The sequence below is a fragment of the Hylobates moloch genome, unplaced genomic scaffold (assembly GCF_009828535.3).
Source record: "Hylobates moloch isolate HMO894 unplaced genomic scaffold, HMol_V3 SCAFFOLD_16, whole genome shotgun sequence".
NCBI classification, from domain to species: domain Eukaryota; kingdom Metazoa; phylum Chordata; class Mammalia; order Primates; family Hylobatidae; genus Hylobates; species Hylobates moloch.
The window spans coordinates 19,466,029-19,481,853 of record NW_026652291.1 but is presented as its reverse complement, the minus strand read 5'-3'; the positions used below and the strand labels follow the sequence as shown (position 1 = coordinate 19,481,853).

Below are 15,825 nucleotides of genomic sequence, written 5' to 3'. Positions count from 1 at the left end.
TGAGATGAGCTGGGTACCTCAGTTGGGAATGCAGAAATCACCCACCTTCTGTATTTATCTTGCTGGGAGCTGCAGACCGGAGCTGTTCCTATCTGGCCATCTTGCCAGCTGGAAGTGATTAATTACATTTCTAATAGGAATTCTTGATATGATGTGATGCGAATTTTTCTTTACCTCTGTGATGTTCCTCCAGAAACATATAACAGTATGACAAATCAAATATATTTTGAAAAACCAGTGCTTCATATATAGAGAATTTTCCAGTGAAACTCATCTTAAAACCATTGTTAAGGTCGAATATTTCAGAGGGAAGATGTATTATTGCAAGATAGTCTTACTAATCTTTTATGAAATAAATAGATATCTTACAAATTAATTTTGGTATAACTTTTATTGATTTAGGATGAGTTTTCACCCATCTTCCCTCCCATGGAATCACTTGCTAGTGCTAAACAAATAATATTTTATGGTTAAAGAGAATTTTCACATTTCATAAAGGATAGTGATTGCAAAATAATGAGTTTAGTCTTTTGGTCAAAAAACTACTAATTTTAAAATATGAATTTTTAAATGTAAGTTTTTACTTAAAACTTGTCAGATGACCTAATTTTATGAATTAAGCAAGTCACTTTTATTTCAACCTTTTTCAGTGGGTTGAGGCAAAGATCAGATGATATTATGTGTGTAAGAGCACTTTGTAAATTTTAAGGCAGCAGAAAATTATAAGTTATTATTACGAAGCAGTCATTTGCTAAATTGTAGGCTAGGATTCTCAAAACAATAAATAGACTTTCTTAAAAAAAGTCACCTTTTGTTTGTTAGAAGAGGAATTGGTAAAAACCTTTAACCTTGTTTTTGTTTTCATCAGATGCTGTCATGCCTGAGAAGTAGTCACATTAAGAGGATGACAACATACTTTGGAGGACTAATGATTATTCAGAGCAAGACTATGGACAAAAGAAATAAAAATTTAAAAGGCAGAGAGAATGAAAGAAGGTATATGGTGAGAAGAATATATACTTTACTTTCAGAGCCACAGAAATAGCTTATTTGTATAGATTTTTGGTTAAGAATATTTTTAAAATCATTTAAATAATTGCTTATTGTAGTTGTAATCATATTAACTTTCCAAAATTTGGAAGAATAATGTGAAAATTAATAAATTTTAAGCTTGTTCTAAGATACTTACATGAAATGCCATGAATAATGACAATGTATAGTAATAGTTTATGCTTGTATTCTAATGAGTTGAATTAGTTATTTTTTCTGGTAACACAGTCTTCCAAGATTGTGACATGATAGTTCAAGTCGGCATGGTATCTGAGCTTCTTATTCTATGGTTTCTTTTCAACTTAATGTATTGACCCAATTCTATGATTGCTGATATATCATTCACTCACTCTCGTTTTTATATGTTAAGATCGATGTTTGTTTCTACCTTCAGGATTCAGCTTCTTTTCTGACTTGCTGACTGTCTTCTTAGGAGTTACTTATTACAAAACATTAATAAATAGAGTCTAACTCTATGAGATTTTCTCAGGAAAGGAAAGACTTTTACAGGTTTTGAAATTACAATGATAAATTTTTGTGTACAAACATGATGTTATCACACCACAGGCAAAACAGAACAAGAGTTGACAAATCAGTAGTTCCTTCAGTTGATTCACAGCTTTTCCACCAAGGTTTGGATTTAAACCAAATTGATCGTTGCATACTTTTCATCAACTCAACTAGGCAAGTTCATAGTAAATATAAGCAAAGAAATACTGAAGATCAAAGGATTTTTGTGCGTCTGCCCTAACTTTGGGCTATATCACTCTTAATAACAGATGGTGTTATTCCCTCTGAAGTCCTGTTTGGTGATGCTATACATGACTAAAAACTGAGGTTTTAGTGTAAGTGCTGACAAAGACTCTACTAGATCATTTCACAAGATGGCATTAACTTTCATTACTGGTAACCGTAAAGGCAGTGTATTTTAGCTGCGTTATAATTACATTGCATTGCCTATAATTCAATATCTAAAAACATTTTAACCATTCATGGGAAAAAAGAGAAAGTTAACATTGAACAAATTACCAAAGATTATCATACCAGCAAAATGTATAGTCACCGATAACATTTTTTTCTTGCCTACAATAAAATTTGAAATCTTTAAATTTCATAATAAAAGAAAATCAAGAAGAGTGTTAAACTGAGGTTCAGAAAGAAAAACTCAGCTGACCTGGTAAAACTATTCAGCAGCCATTTGCTTCGTGTTGGTAGATTCTGGTTTGAAAGTTAATTAGCATCAAATAAGACAGCTGATACTGATTCAGCAGAGACTGCATACTCCCTCCTGCATATTCCTGCCTCCTCTTCCCTCTCCTTCCATTGAGAGACTTTCCTAAACACAGCAATTTGCCCCATCCATTGACGCCTTTCAGATGGCACTAATATTACCGAACATCCAATGCCTTACTCATAATTATAGTATGTCAGAATTAATAAAGATTTAATGCATGTAATGATATAAACATAGCTACAGATATAGAATATAATAATAAACTGATTACCAGAAATGAAAAGAACTATATAATGCTGTACCCCAATATTAGAGAATAAGTTAAAAACGAAGTACTCTTAGAACTCAGATTTTCTTATTTCTGGTTAAGCATTTTTTCAACTGTACCTTACTTCTATTGCAAGGGTAGTTGTAGTCCTAAGTGTGGTGATTGTTAGTATTGTAATGGAAAAAACAGCATTTGTATTTGGCAAACTCTTAATACATATTATCTCATTAATATATCTCTGTGGATTTAATAATAAGCTGCTTTCACTGAAATCCCAATGATGCTGATTAAGAACCTGAAGAAATAAGAAACTAATAAATACACATTATGTGAGAGATATTATGCACAAAATTTTATAGCAGTTTATTTCATTTTCATAATAGTTCTCAATTTAAGTTTTTGTATTAGTATTTTATGCAAACAGGAAATAAGGTTCGGAGAAGAAAAATAACTTCTCCAAGATGTATAACAAGTAGTGATGAAATTGAATTTGAATCCACCTTATTGTTAACTTTCCATCTGAGCAAGCAAATAATGTGTCCAAGGTTAAGCAGTAGCATTAGAATGCGGTTTCAAATGCAAGATATCAGATTCACTATCACTTGCGTTTTCCATAACATTGCACTTTAGACTTTTTAACTGAGGTTTCTCAGCATTTTTTTATGAGAAGAAACATTTTTCAATTTTAAAACTTTGAAATTCTAAGTGAGGTAGACTTCTTGTCAATATGAATATTTGCTATATCTGAGAAAGGGGAATTTGTCAACATCAATAAGTTTGAACGCCTATCCAATGTAACACTCAGGTCTCCTTTGAAGATTTATATTATTTGATTAATAACTTTATTATATGTATTCTCATGTACATTAGATGATGTACATGTATAGTTTACCTATCTAGTCTGTCGATCAGTCTTCTATCAAATAATTGTATTTGCTTATCTATTATCAATTTAACTCGATGGGGTTGACATGAGTTAAAAATGTAAATCTAGGCACATTTCTTCTATCTTCACTAAATTAAATGTTGTGAAGACATGTTCATTCATTATCTTCTGTAGCATATGATTAGTTCCAAAGAATTAATGATCCAATTGGCCATATATAAAATATTGTAATTTTTCCATAGAAGGAGGGTGTGCATTGAATTTTCTAAGCATGCAACTCAAACTATATTCTCCTTGGTGGAAAAAATACTAAGTTTTAAGAAAGAAATTGGAGGATATCCTAGGGTCTCAGCCACAGGAGATAAGGGGCTATTGTGTTTTGGTGAAGAAAAGTAAAAATAATAATATTATACTAACAATACAATGAAGAAAATGTTATCAAGAAATGGAATTTAAGCATTACCATAGAAAATTCTATGAAGGTATTGCTCCAAGGTGCATCTACAGAGAGGTATCAGATAAAGTCAGCCCAAGTTATAAAAAATATATATGGTTTTGGAATTCAAGAGGGATAAAATAAAAAATCCTGCACTGTGATTTGAAAAATCACTTTCATAAGTATAAAACTGACCTAACAGACATTAAAATAAGTTCACGTGAAAATGTTGAGAACATACTAATGAATAATGACCTCAAGGAGTTAAAAACTTACTGGAAGAGATGGCCCTAAACATAACACATAATAAATTAGTGAACATGTAAAAAGTGTTTTGAGGCAGAAAAATATAGAAGTCAAGAGTATTACTTGTGTATTAGTCAGCTTTCACACTGAGAGCGACACGAGATTGGGTAATCTATGAAGAAAAGAGGTTTAATTGAATCACAGTTCCACATGGCTGAGGAGGCCTCAAGAAACTTACAATCATGGCCCAAGGCAAAGAGGAAGCAAGGCACATCTTACTGTGGCACAGCAGGAGAGAGAGGGGAGTGGGGAACCACCACACACTTTTAAAACATCAGACCTCGTGAGAACTCACTCACTGTCATGGAAAAAACCTGGAGGAAACCAACCCCATGGTTCAATCACCTCCTACCAGGTCCCTCCCTAACATGTGGGGATTACAATTCGAGATGAGAATTGGGTGAGGACACAGAGCCAAATCATATCAACTTGAAAGATTATTTTAAGGTCATTGCTGATAATAATCCAGTTAACCTTTCTGAGAGATTACAATATGCCAGCTGCTATGCTATGGTAATTTGAAACATTGTCTTACATCATTTGAATAATCCAATGAAGCAGGTTATTAAATTCCCAGATTGCAGTTCAAGATTCTTAGAGAGTTGAATTGCTTTGTTCAGAGGTATAAGAGATAGAGATAAGACCAGACTCCAGGGTTGTGTAATGTGAGAAATGCTATTTTCCTGACAGAAACTCAACTGCTCTCTTTGCCACACAATTACTGCAAGGTGCCTGTTAATCCGTGCTGCCCACACGTTGAGCTGTGGATATTTATTAATGTTCAATACAATATAAAGAGTGAATTAGCCGTGGCTGATAAAATGCACATCACTTTAAAATATACCTGAATTTATATTAGATTTATTATTATGAATCAAGGATATTAAAAGTAGAACCATATTAAGAAAGTTCTCCACTAGTCATATTTTGCTTTTTGTTGTCTAATATACATTTCCCCACTGGACCTTGTTTTTCTGGCAGTAGCCTCTCAATGACTCTCAGTGTACATGGTTTGGTGAAGCTGACACATTCATGCCTTCTGCCTTGTATGATCCAGACCTAACAAATGAGTATATTTTATCTCTTAGGTCATAGCAATTGTTTGAGGACTATTACTCAGTTTGTTTCAATAAGACCCAATTGGAGACTTTAAGAAAAAAGACACTCACTTTTCTCTTTAGTGACTAATCTGCGGGGCATAAATTTAGAGATTTTGGTAAGGGTGGACAGTTGAAGAAAGTCCACCTGAGAACAATTTGATATTTGTGTCGATTTACAGGGGGAAAAAAAATGACAACAGCAAGACTAAACATAGCGTGTCCCATGGAATGTATGTGATACACTTATATTAAACATTCTTTATTGTCTCTCTGAAATTTAAATTTAAGGAAACATTATTTTATCTGACAACCCTAAATGCAAGGGAAGCAGAGATGAGACTTGAGGAAAGACGGTCCAATGACATCATCTGAATTTATAATCTAATGTCATCAAAAGTCAGCTGACCCTTTAACCTTTAAGTTATACGATACAAAAGATCATTTATGTCACTGGTAACAGAAGAAGCACTACCTAACAGGATGTTCTAAAAAACAGGAAGAAAAATAATTTGTATGCTTAAAACTGTTTGAACCACTAATATAAATAGAAGATATCAAATCACGTTTTAGTATGTTTGTGAGAATAACGCAAAAGAGAAAATGGACTTACACAACATTTTGAAGTTTGCAAAAGGGCCATTTGAGATCAAATTCTAAAATTATTTATGTTTGATACATCCAGAATGCAAAGGTCAAGGTTATTTTTCATGAGAAGGGATTAAGCAGCCAAAGGAGAAGAGAACGTATTCCTCTATAAAGCCAAAAAGAATCCAAACATAAAATGCATTGAGTATTTTATATCAATATCTGAAAAAAGCACAAAGTAGTAATGCCAATAACAAACATTCAGATAGAAAAATAATGTAAGAAAACACATTGGATAGGTAATGATGAAGCCTTTTCCAATTATCCTACCCTCAATAATTTCTCCCTCCTATATATTTTTATATCACTTATCATCTATACCGTTATTTATCTCCCATTACTGCTTTTCATGCAATGATGTCTCTCATATTATAAAACACATTTATTCTTTATTTTGAGATTATAATTTCTGTAAGAACAGTGTCCAGAGGAAACATCGTGGGTGATGAAAATGCTTATTATCTTGATAGCAGTGATGGTTTCAAGGTTGCATGCATATGCTAAAATTGATTAAATTGTACAGTTTCAATATGTGCAGTTTATTGTACTTTAATTATACCTGAAAATATTTTTTAAAGCATGTGGGCTTGGTTGAAAGTTACCTGAAGACTCTAATACCAGGCTAAAAATTAGAGAATAGAGGAATAGGTGAAGACCCAAAGGAGTTAGAGAAAGAGCTCAGCTTTAAAGGAGGCTTTCTTACAAAAGATGATCAATAGTTACAAACATAAGGTGCAATATATTCTGTGCTCCACAATTAATGGACCCACATCAGGAACTTAGTGTGAGAAAGCTTCAGGCAGTAGTCAGTGTTGTCTGTTTCTAGAGATCTGTTTTGGAGTTGATTCATGGATTGGTATATGGTAAAGATAAAGCTCTTGGTTCCAATCCCTGGAGATTCCAGAGATTTAGAGCTAGAGGAAAATGACAAAAACAAGGGACATTGGGAAGTAGCTCCTGAGCTAAGAGAAAAGATCGTAGAGTTTTGAAATCCATAAGAAAAAAAAAAAGGTAGGTATTTTGTGGAAAAGAAAGGGCACTATGAAGTGCTATTGACAGATCAACTAAAACAAGGACAGAGTTGGTACTATATCCTGATATAAGACAGTGAGTTTCATGATAAGCCTCATCTGCTGGTGAGGATAAGATTATGTAATGTACTGCCAGGTTTGATTGAGGATGGCTCAGTGGTTGGAAGAAGCTTGCACTTAAAACCTCAAGTTGAAAAGACATGGGACAGGAAAAGGCTAAGACACAGAGCAATTTATTATGTTTCTATGCACCTAAACTCCTGGCATAGTGTTACTGGCAAATCAGGCACTTATTAGATGCATGTCAATAGATTGCCACATCAATAGACTCAAGGAATTTGCATATGATAACAAGGTTAAATATTTCTTATGACTCATCTGGAAAAATGAAAGATAAAAGATATGATTAAAGTCTATGAGATTTTGAGGGATCTGAATTGAGTGAATGCAAATGTCCTCATTAAATGCTTGATTATTAATATGATGAGGCTCGCTTTAAACTTGAAAGAGGCAATTGTGAATAAATAAAGGTAATAACACTAATTTTTTTAAAAAAGGTTAATAAACGTTTGGACCGATAATGGAAGAATGAGCTTGAGTGAAAAATTTAATGTAATTCAATTACATAAACATTTGGGGACAATCCCAAGCTCATTTGGGGGTGACATTATGCAACAAAACTATGTGCTCTTATAAAATTCTTCAACTTTTTCCCTTAAGAACTCCATGATGAAATTCAGGTCATTTTTATCTTGTTTTTTCATTAAAAATACTTAACTTGTGGTACATAGTATTTTACTGAGTTACTTTGAGCATTTTCCTCAGATAGAAATGATTTAATTACATATAAAATAACTTACTATCAATGACATTAAATAGTATTTCATATTTTTACTTATTATTTTATTTGCTTAAAAGCAATTACTATATATTTTCCCCTTTGATTACCAACAATAGTGAATTCAGGTTCCAAAATAGCTACAATAGTGATTTATGTATAAACTATATATAGATAATTTAGCACATACGCCTGTTTGTTTCTGTGCTATTTAATATAAAACTTATTAATAGTTGAATAGTTATGTCATGTTTCCATAAACAAGAACTCTTCATTTTTTATTTTTTATTTTTTATTTTACTTTAAGTTCTGGGATACATGTACAGAACGTGCAGGTTTGTTACATAGGTATACATGTGCCATGGTGGCTTGCTGCACCTATCAACCCGTCACATCTAGGTTTTGAGCCCCGCAAGCATTAGGCATCTGTCCTAATGCTCTCCCTCCCCTTTCGTCCCACCCCCCGACAGGCCCTGGTGTGTGATGTTCCCCTCCCTGTTTCCATGTGTTCTCATTTAAACAATAACTCTTGATTAAAAGTATTGGACATCTAAATGGTTTCATCCAAATCCGCTTTACAGGAATCCAAGTGCTTTTATTAAAAATATTATTAAAATGCAAAAACATTCAGTCGGCTTAAAACTCCAATTTTTTTGTAGGACTGTCATTCTGTGCCAATATGTGTGAATGACTTCTATTCTCTAAAAACTACCTACAAAAATAAATTACTGCAAAGGGGGGTTCACTGTCAGTATTTTACTTGACCTGACAGGAAGCCAATGTCCTCCACTTTCTAGTGTCAATGCGCCAGCATCCCCTAGTGGGCATTGTTAAAAAATAAAACTTAATTCTACTGATAAGAAAGGTTAAGGATGTATATTAATGTATTAGGTTTATTTTGTTGGAATTCATTTGCATAATTAAAATAACTTTGCATTTATGAGTGCATATTGTCAATAAAACATTATGTAACTGCAAATACTCTGGTTGGGATGGTACCAGCTATCATCTATTGCTCTGAAATATTTGTGTATTAAAAAAGTTTACACACGCAGTATTTTTGGATTTATATGTGTGTGTACAAAGTAATTTAAGCTATTCATCATTTATACTTGTTTGAATATTCATAATTTATATTTGCATGTTTGACAAACATTTTTTATTGACGTTTGTGCTATGTGTAGTTACAATTACAGACAGAAGTTTGACTCTTAACTGGAATTATTGTGGCATTAAAAGCAAGCATTGATTTCTATATGAGACTGATTTTATTCAAATCCTAATTTGCCTGGTGATTAGCCTTGTGACCAAGAGAAATTTTTTTACCCCTTTGAAATCTTGTTTTCTTCATTAATAAAACAAGGGTAAAAATATACATACTGACTCAAAATTTTTAGGGAAGGTTTTCCAGAGTCTGGTGACATCTGTGATTAACAATACATATGTTTAAAATGCATAAACATGTACACAATTTTAATATTAAACATTAAGAACAATGTAAAAAAGCTAAGGAATTCTTTTTTCTGTTTTCTTTTTTTTTTTTTTTTTTTTTTGAGACAAAGTTTCACTCTCGTTGCCCAGGCTGGACTACAATGGCACGATCTCGGCTCACTGCAACCTCCACCTCCGGGTTCAAGCAATTCTCCTGCCTCAGTTTCCCGAGTAGCTGGGATTACAGGCACCCACCACCACGCCAGCTAAGTTTTTGTATTTTCAGTAGAGAGGGGGGTTGGCCAGGTTGGTCTTGAACTCCTGACTTCAGGTGATCCACCCTCCTTGGCCTCCTAAGTGCTGAGATTACAGGCAAGAGCCAGAGCGCTGGGCCAAAGCTAAGAAATTCTAAGCATAAAATGCATTATAGATGGTGATTTGGGCTGAAATAAACACAAAGTAAATAAGCAGATATTTATTTTTATAAGAATAAATTAAATATTTTCTATTATTGAAGAATATCTGATATCGGTTAGCTGTTGAGAAGTTTACCATAAATGCTTATTAATTAATTTATGGGATATACAGGAGCTCTAAAAAAAAAGCCAAATCAAGTGCTAGAGCTTACTCATGAAATGGTTTTGAAACTGGGATTGTAAAAATGCTTCTTTGTGAAACTGCTTGTAGATATGAAAGAAAACCCTGCTAGAATTCATTCTTAAGACATTAGATTATCTCTATATGTAGAACTAGTTCTGCATATTTTGTCTGAATTAAGAAGTTTTCTAGAAGGTTAAAATAAAATGTTATTATGGAAAGTGAGTGAAAATTTGAGATTATCAGGTAAATTTCTTAATAGTAAGGTTTTGAGAGAGATTTATTGAATGCCTGAAAAAGTGGGAACAGAAGAAGAGTGAGGCACAAAACACTCAATGGGTGCAGTTGACAGAAAAAAAGGCTGAAAAGCAAACTTCTTTTTTTGCAGTTATGCCCTGTGATATCTGGAAGCTATCTGGAAACATTGTTTTGGTGAGTGCACTTCAGAATTTCTTGGTTTCATGCTTTATAAACAGTCTGGTTTATGGTTCACTGAATAAAGCAGATCTTCTTTGACCACTGTGGTCTGTGGTAAAGTAAAGCCTTTAGCCAAATGGATTCCAATATTCATTCCCATTGGCTATGCTCTTAAGTTACCATATGTTACATGGTATATTTACATATCCATTAATGCTTCTATGTTCTCCTCCCTGCAAGATGAGAACTTCCTTTGAGCATCAGCAATCTTTCCTTTATATGCAACATAGTAGAGATAAGCAGGTCAGATTTTTCCAATAAGTTTGCAATAGCTATAAGGAAAATTTCCCAAATATTTGTGTCTGTAAGAACCACCTACAGTTATGTGAAAAATACAGATTTTTTTTCTGTATTTTCTGAGCACAGAATCATAAATTTCTTTTAAATGTGTTTTGAAATCTATATTTATAAGATGCAACCAAATTTATTCTTATGGTTTTAAAACTTCATACATAAATTCATAATCATAAATTGATTATATTTAAAACAAATGTATAATAAGAATGTGAGCTCAGAGAGCAGAATTTAAACATTAAAAACTACTAGAAGTCATTAAACAAACTGAAATTGTAGTGGTGATCCCTTTCCAATAACTTTAAGTATAATTGTTCATCCTTTAGGATGATGAAACTGACTTTTTTTTTCCCCCAGACTGCTCTTGGTTTTAAACAGAAAATGACCAAAAGATAACTTAGTGATTCACCTTTCTTTTATCTTCTTATTTTATTTTAGCCTGATATATTTTCTGTGGCAAGGAAAAAAAACCACTAAGCTATCAATAGCTCTAAATTTCTTAAATTTCAGTATGTAGGTATCCAGATTTCATGAAAACAAATGAAAGATTTGAAGTTACTTATTAGCAACTTTTTCTTTTGCTATGTAGCAAATTACCATAAATTTAGCAACTTAAAATGACAAAATTTTATTATCTCACAGTTCCCTGGGTCAGAATTCCAGCAAATTTTCACTTGGCTCTCTAGGATCTTATAAAGCTGAAAATAAGTTGTTGTCAGATGTGTACTTACCTGGAGTCTTGACTAGAGAAAGATATGCTTCCAAGCTCACTCAGGCTGTTGGCAGAATTCATTTCCTTGCAGTAGTAGACAAAGGTATCCACTGCATTCCTGGCTGTCAACCAGGGACCACTCTCAGCTTCTGGAGGCCACTCTTAGATCCCTGCCATGTGCCCCACTCCATCTCAGCAAGGGAGAATCTTCTTCACATTGGTTCCTTCTTGCACTTCAAATTTCCAATTCCCATTCTGCTACTAGCCCGAGAAAATTCTGCTTTTAAAGGGCTCATGTGATTAGATCAGTCTCACCCAAATGCTCTCCGTATTGTAAAAAGTCAACCAATTGGGGGCTTTAACTACATCTTCAAAATCCCCTCACAGCAATACCTAGAGTCATATTATTGAATAACCTGGGGATTGGAACATTGGAATGCCATCTTGGAATTCTACCACAGCAGCTCACTCATTGAAGCAGATTTTTCAACTTGTAAATGTTTTGGAATATATTACAAAGTCTGCCTCTATACTCCTACTGGACTTCCACAATTTGTACAAGTCAAAATGAAGAACATTAGTTCTAAAGAACAGTCAAGAACCACTGTGCAATGTTGGATAAAAACATGTTACTTCTACACAGAGGTTCAGAATCTTTTCTGATCAAGAATCTCTTTGAGAATCTGACAAAAGGTTGTAACCTGTTTTCCACTTCTTGAAATGCACACATTTCAGTCATTTTTTGAATGTTAAGAGATTCTGATCTAAGTGAAAGAGAACAAAAATGAGATTATCCAATATCTATATATGCCTCTGATAAACCTATTAGAAAACAGTGTTGGTCAACTAATGTTAACATAAGACTTGATTCACTTATCCAGTGCTAGCATAATGTATATTTTAATCTAGCTCTCTTAGAAACTATTCTCTTGTCAATCAATAAAAGAGTTTCTATTTTTTTTAAATTCTAAAATATTTACTTGAAAAATAAAGACTGAATATATTTAGGATGTACAATGTGATTTTATATGCATATAGATTGTATATTCATTACTGCAGTCAAATTAACACAGTTATCATCACTACCCATGTTGTTCATTAGATTTCTAGAACTGGTTCATGTCAGAATTGAAAGTTTTTACCTTTTAACCATCATCTCCCCATTTCATACACCCTGTCCAAACCCTGGACGCCGTTGTTCTATTCTCTGCTTGTATGAGTTCAACATTTTTTAGATACCACAATATGAATGAGAAAATACAGTATTTGTCCTTTTGTGCCTGGCTTATTTCATTTAGCATAATGTCCTCTAGTTCATCCATATAATTGAAAATGACAGGCTTTCCTCATTTTGGCTGAATAATATCCCATTGTATCAATGTACTGCAATTTCTTTATCCATATATCTGTCAGCAGACATTTAGGTCATCTCTATATCTTGGCTGTTGTAAATAATGCCGCAATGAACACGGGAATGCAGATATCTCTTCAACATACTGATTTAATTTCCTCTTTGACAAACTGATTGCATTTTCTTTGAATATATACTCACAAGTGGGATTGCTGAATCATATGGTAGTTCTATTTTAGAATTTTCCTAAAATAAAGCAAAACACAATGAAACGAATATTGAACTATGTTAGCACGTGGGATAGACTTCTGATGGTACACCCAGCTAAATTTATACTCAAAATTTTTTAAAGGAAGGAAGCAAAAGACTGAATTTAGCCTGATCAGTTGTTGAAAGAAATGAATTAAATCCTCTGTTGTTTGCAAACCAGATTATGTGTCCATTCTGAGAACCTCATCCTGCTCTGTTTCTACTTTGCCACATAATATGTAGCTAAATATGTCACACCCTCGTGACCAAAGGAATTATGATGCCTTGGAAAATACCTGAACTAGTCCTAAAAGACAGCTTAATCATCTGACAAAATAACAGTATCTGCTTCGCTGTTTGTAAAACTCGGGCTCTAAGTACCGTATTTTTCTTATTATTATGGAATAAAATAGCACATGGAATGAAAAAACAGGGAAATGTACTGGAGAAATGTATTAGGTATCCTCAGTGGATACCCAGTGCCTGCTGCCTCAAAGGTCTGTGAAGGAAGATTTGATTTCTTTCTCCTGAGACACAAAATTGCAGGTCCAGGATGTGTGTTACTGTGTAACAGTGATTATCTTACTTCATGGCTCTGTGGCAAATGCATGCCTGGTTTGTGGAAAGATGAAAATTAAATACAGACATCAGAAGATTGAGAGTGAAAGGGATTTGTTAGGTGTTTTCACTAAAATGCTAAAGAACTCCCATTAAGCTACATGTTTTAATAATTAAAACATTGCTTTAAATTGGCTTCAAAACTTAAGAATATCCAGAGAAACTAGAAAGGGTATTAGGAACTAATTACATTAAAGTATTGAAGATGAATTTCTCATGGTTTGGTAGCTTCATATTATTATTTCTTTAAAAACGATCAAGGCAAATATTATAGAAACATATCAAAAGATGCTTTTCTAGGGCTCTACATTAATAGTCAGTACTAAGCGATTTTTTAATAGAATTTATTGAGTTATCTCACCTTGGTTTTAGGAAAACACATGGCACCTTTTAGGAAGTTTGCAGAAAGAAACTTCTTGTTTCTCTTCCTGACCAGAAAAAAAAAAAAAGTCAAAATGACATTTATTTATTAAAAATGATGAGTTTGGAAGTGTGAAGGACTGGATTTCAAAACAGTACTTTCCAATCTGGATGAAAGATAATATTCATATATGATCAATACAATCTATTCAAATCCAATCAGCATGATTTTTATATTTTCACTTTTTCTTCTTCTAGAAAAATAACATTAATATTTTGATTAAATCAACCACATAGAAACCTCGAGCTTCAAAATGAAGTGAATTTCCACCAATTTCTTTGTGCAGTTAGGAAATTTTGAAGGTTCCTCTTGTTTTCCCACACTAGAGGGAGAGGGCATGAGTGAGACTAGGCTGATCTCCACGCAGAGTGACATATTATTCATATCGTGACATCATTTCATGTGCTTTTCAGTATAACTGGATTTCTTCCATCTTGTAGAATCTACAGTTTAGATCGTGACTCTTATTTCAGGGATTGATTCTAGTTTGTCACATATAAAATCAAGGTTGAAGAATATTTTCTTTAGCGAACTGTATCTGTGGCAACCATGCAAATGTTCCTTTCGAGCTTCCAACTGAAGGGACTGTAATGGAGCAACAGTTCTAGCTGCTTCCTGCTGCATGGAACAAAAATCCCTTGCCACACTGACCAAAACCTGTATTTCCCATAGGCTGCTCCATGCAATGGACTGAGCAGGATGGGGATACCAAGACTGGTTTGTTTCTGGAAACCATAGGACTCCCGAGCTGGTTGACTTTGGTTCAAGAACCCTTTGATGACTTTGCCAAACTGCCTTACTTTGCAAGCTGTTCAGAATATTTACAACATCTCCCCTTTTCTGTCTTCTTCAGTTGGGTGTAAGACCCATACTGTGGATCAACAGCTCTCCTATTATTCCATGACTCTTTTTCTATCTTCTTCCTCAGGGGTTTTCCCCAACAAAATCACTGCATGTTAAATCTAGCCTTGGAGTCTGCTTCTCAAAGAACCTGAACTATCACAGTTTTTTATGTGAAGTTATATAATTATACTATTCATAAGGCAGAGGGAAGGAAAATGAATATTTTTAAATTTTTATAGAATTATGGAGTATTTCAGAATTACGTATCTGTACAAACAAAAATGAGTCTAATAATAAAATAAGATTGAGAAAATTTGGGTTCATCTTAACATTCCAGGACCCTATTATGGTGGTAACAGATTTAAAACTGTAAGAATGTTTCTTTTCCTACTTACTGGATTTTATTAAGTCAGATCTTTTCAGCTATGTAAACAAACTTTGTGATATCTTTACAAAATAATTGAATTTATGGTTTATATCTGAATTCACAGGCATGGCATGGATGAGTCAAGCTCTAGTATATCTTCAGTTTATTCAAACTGTGTTATTTGATGGGAGTTTTCTTTTTGCTTATCTCCAGCTCAGCAACCAACCTTAACCAAACTAAAGGTAAAACAACCTGCTAACATCAAACGTGAGAGCATCCCCATCTAGTAGGCTCCATTGACATTACCTTCCTCTGCATACAGAAAACAAGCTCAATATTGCATTCTCAGAGTTATGTGGAAAATATATTCTTCCCTGCTCAATATCATGGACAATGGTGTGCAAGAAAAGAAGTTTTTAAACATTTTAAAAGTAGAAATCCATTTACATATACAGTTTTATGATTATAACTCTCAACAGTTATTTCAACATCTTGACTTAAAGTTTTAGGAAACTCTTAAACTGAATGTAAAGATAATTTATCTTCTATATATTTTTAATGAATGGTTTGGTACTTTAAGTTAAATATTTGAATGTGCATACACAGACACAAACATTTTTTGTACATAATACTTTGTGTATGATTTTTAATTATGATTTGTTTAAATTACA

General features: G+C 33.4%; 2 long non-coding RNA genes across 2 annotated transcripts in view; one reads left to right on the top strand and one right to left on the bottom strand.

Annotated features, from left to right (window-relative positions):
* The window catches only part of LOC131381490 (uncharacterized), a 56,415-nt gene extending 42,096 nt beyond the window's left edge, over window positions 1-14,319 (bottom strand). Inside the window, exons 1-4 of the long non-coding RNA XR_009210259.1 lie at window positions 13,885-14,319; window positions 12,858-12,902; window positions 6,696-6,839; window positions 5,891-6,031 (exon numbers count right to left, since the gene is read on the bottom strand). This is a non-coding gene — a long non-coding RNA (uncharacterized LOC131381490). The remainder of the gene's footprint in view (window positions 1-5,890; window positions 6,032-6,695; window positions 6,840-12,857; window positions 12,903-13,884) is intronic.
* The window catches only part of LOC131381488 (uncharacterized), a 28,286-nt gene extending 12,896 nt beyond the window's left edge, over window positions 1-15,390 (top strand). Inside the window, exons 2-4 of the long non-coding RNA XR_009210257.1 lie at window positions 869-1,003; window positions 9,351-10,254; window positions 15,279-15,390. This is a non-coding gene — a long non-coding RNA (uncharacterized LOC131381488). The remainder of the gene's footprint in view (window positions 1-868; window positions 1,004-9,350; window positions 10,255-15,278) is intronic.
* Window positions 15,391-15,825: the final 435 nt, after the last annotated feature.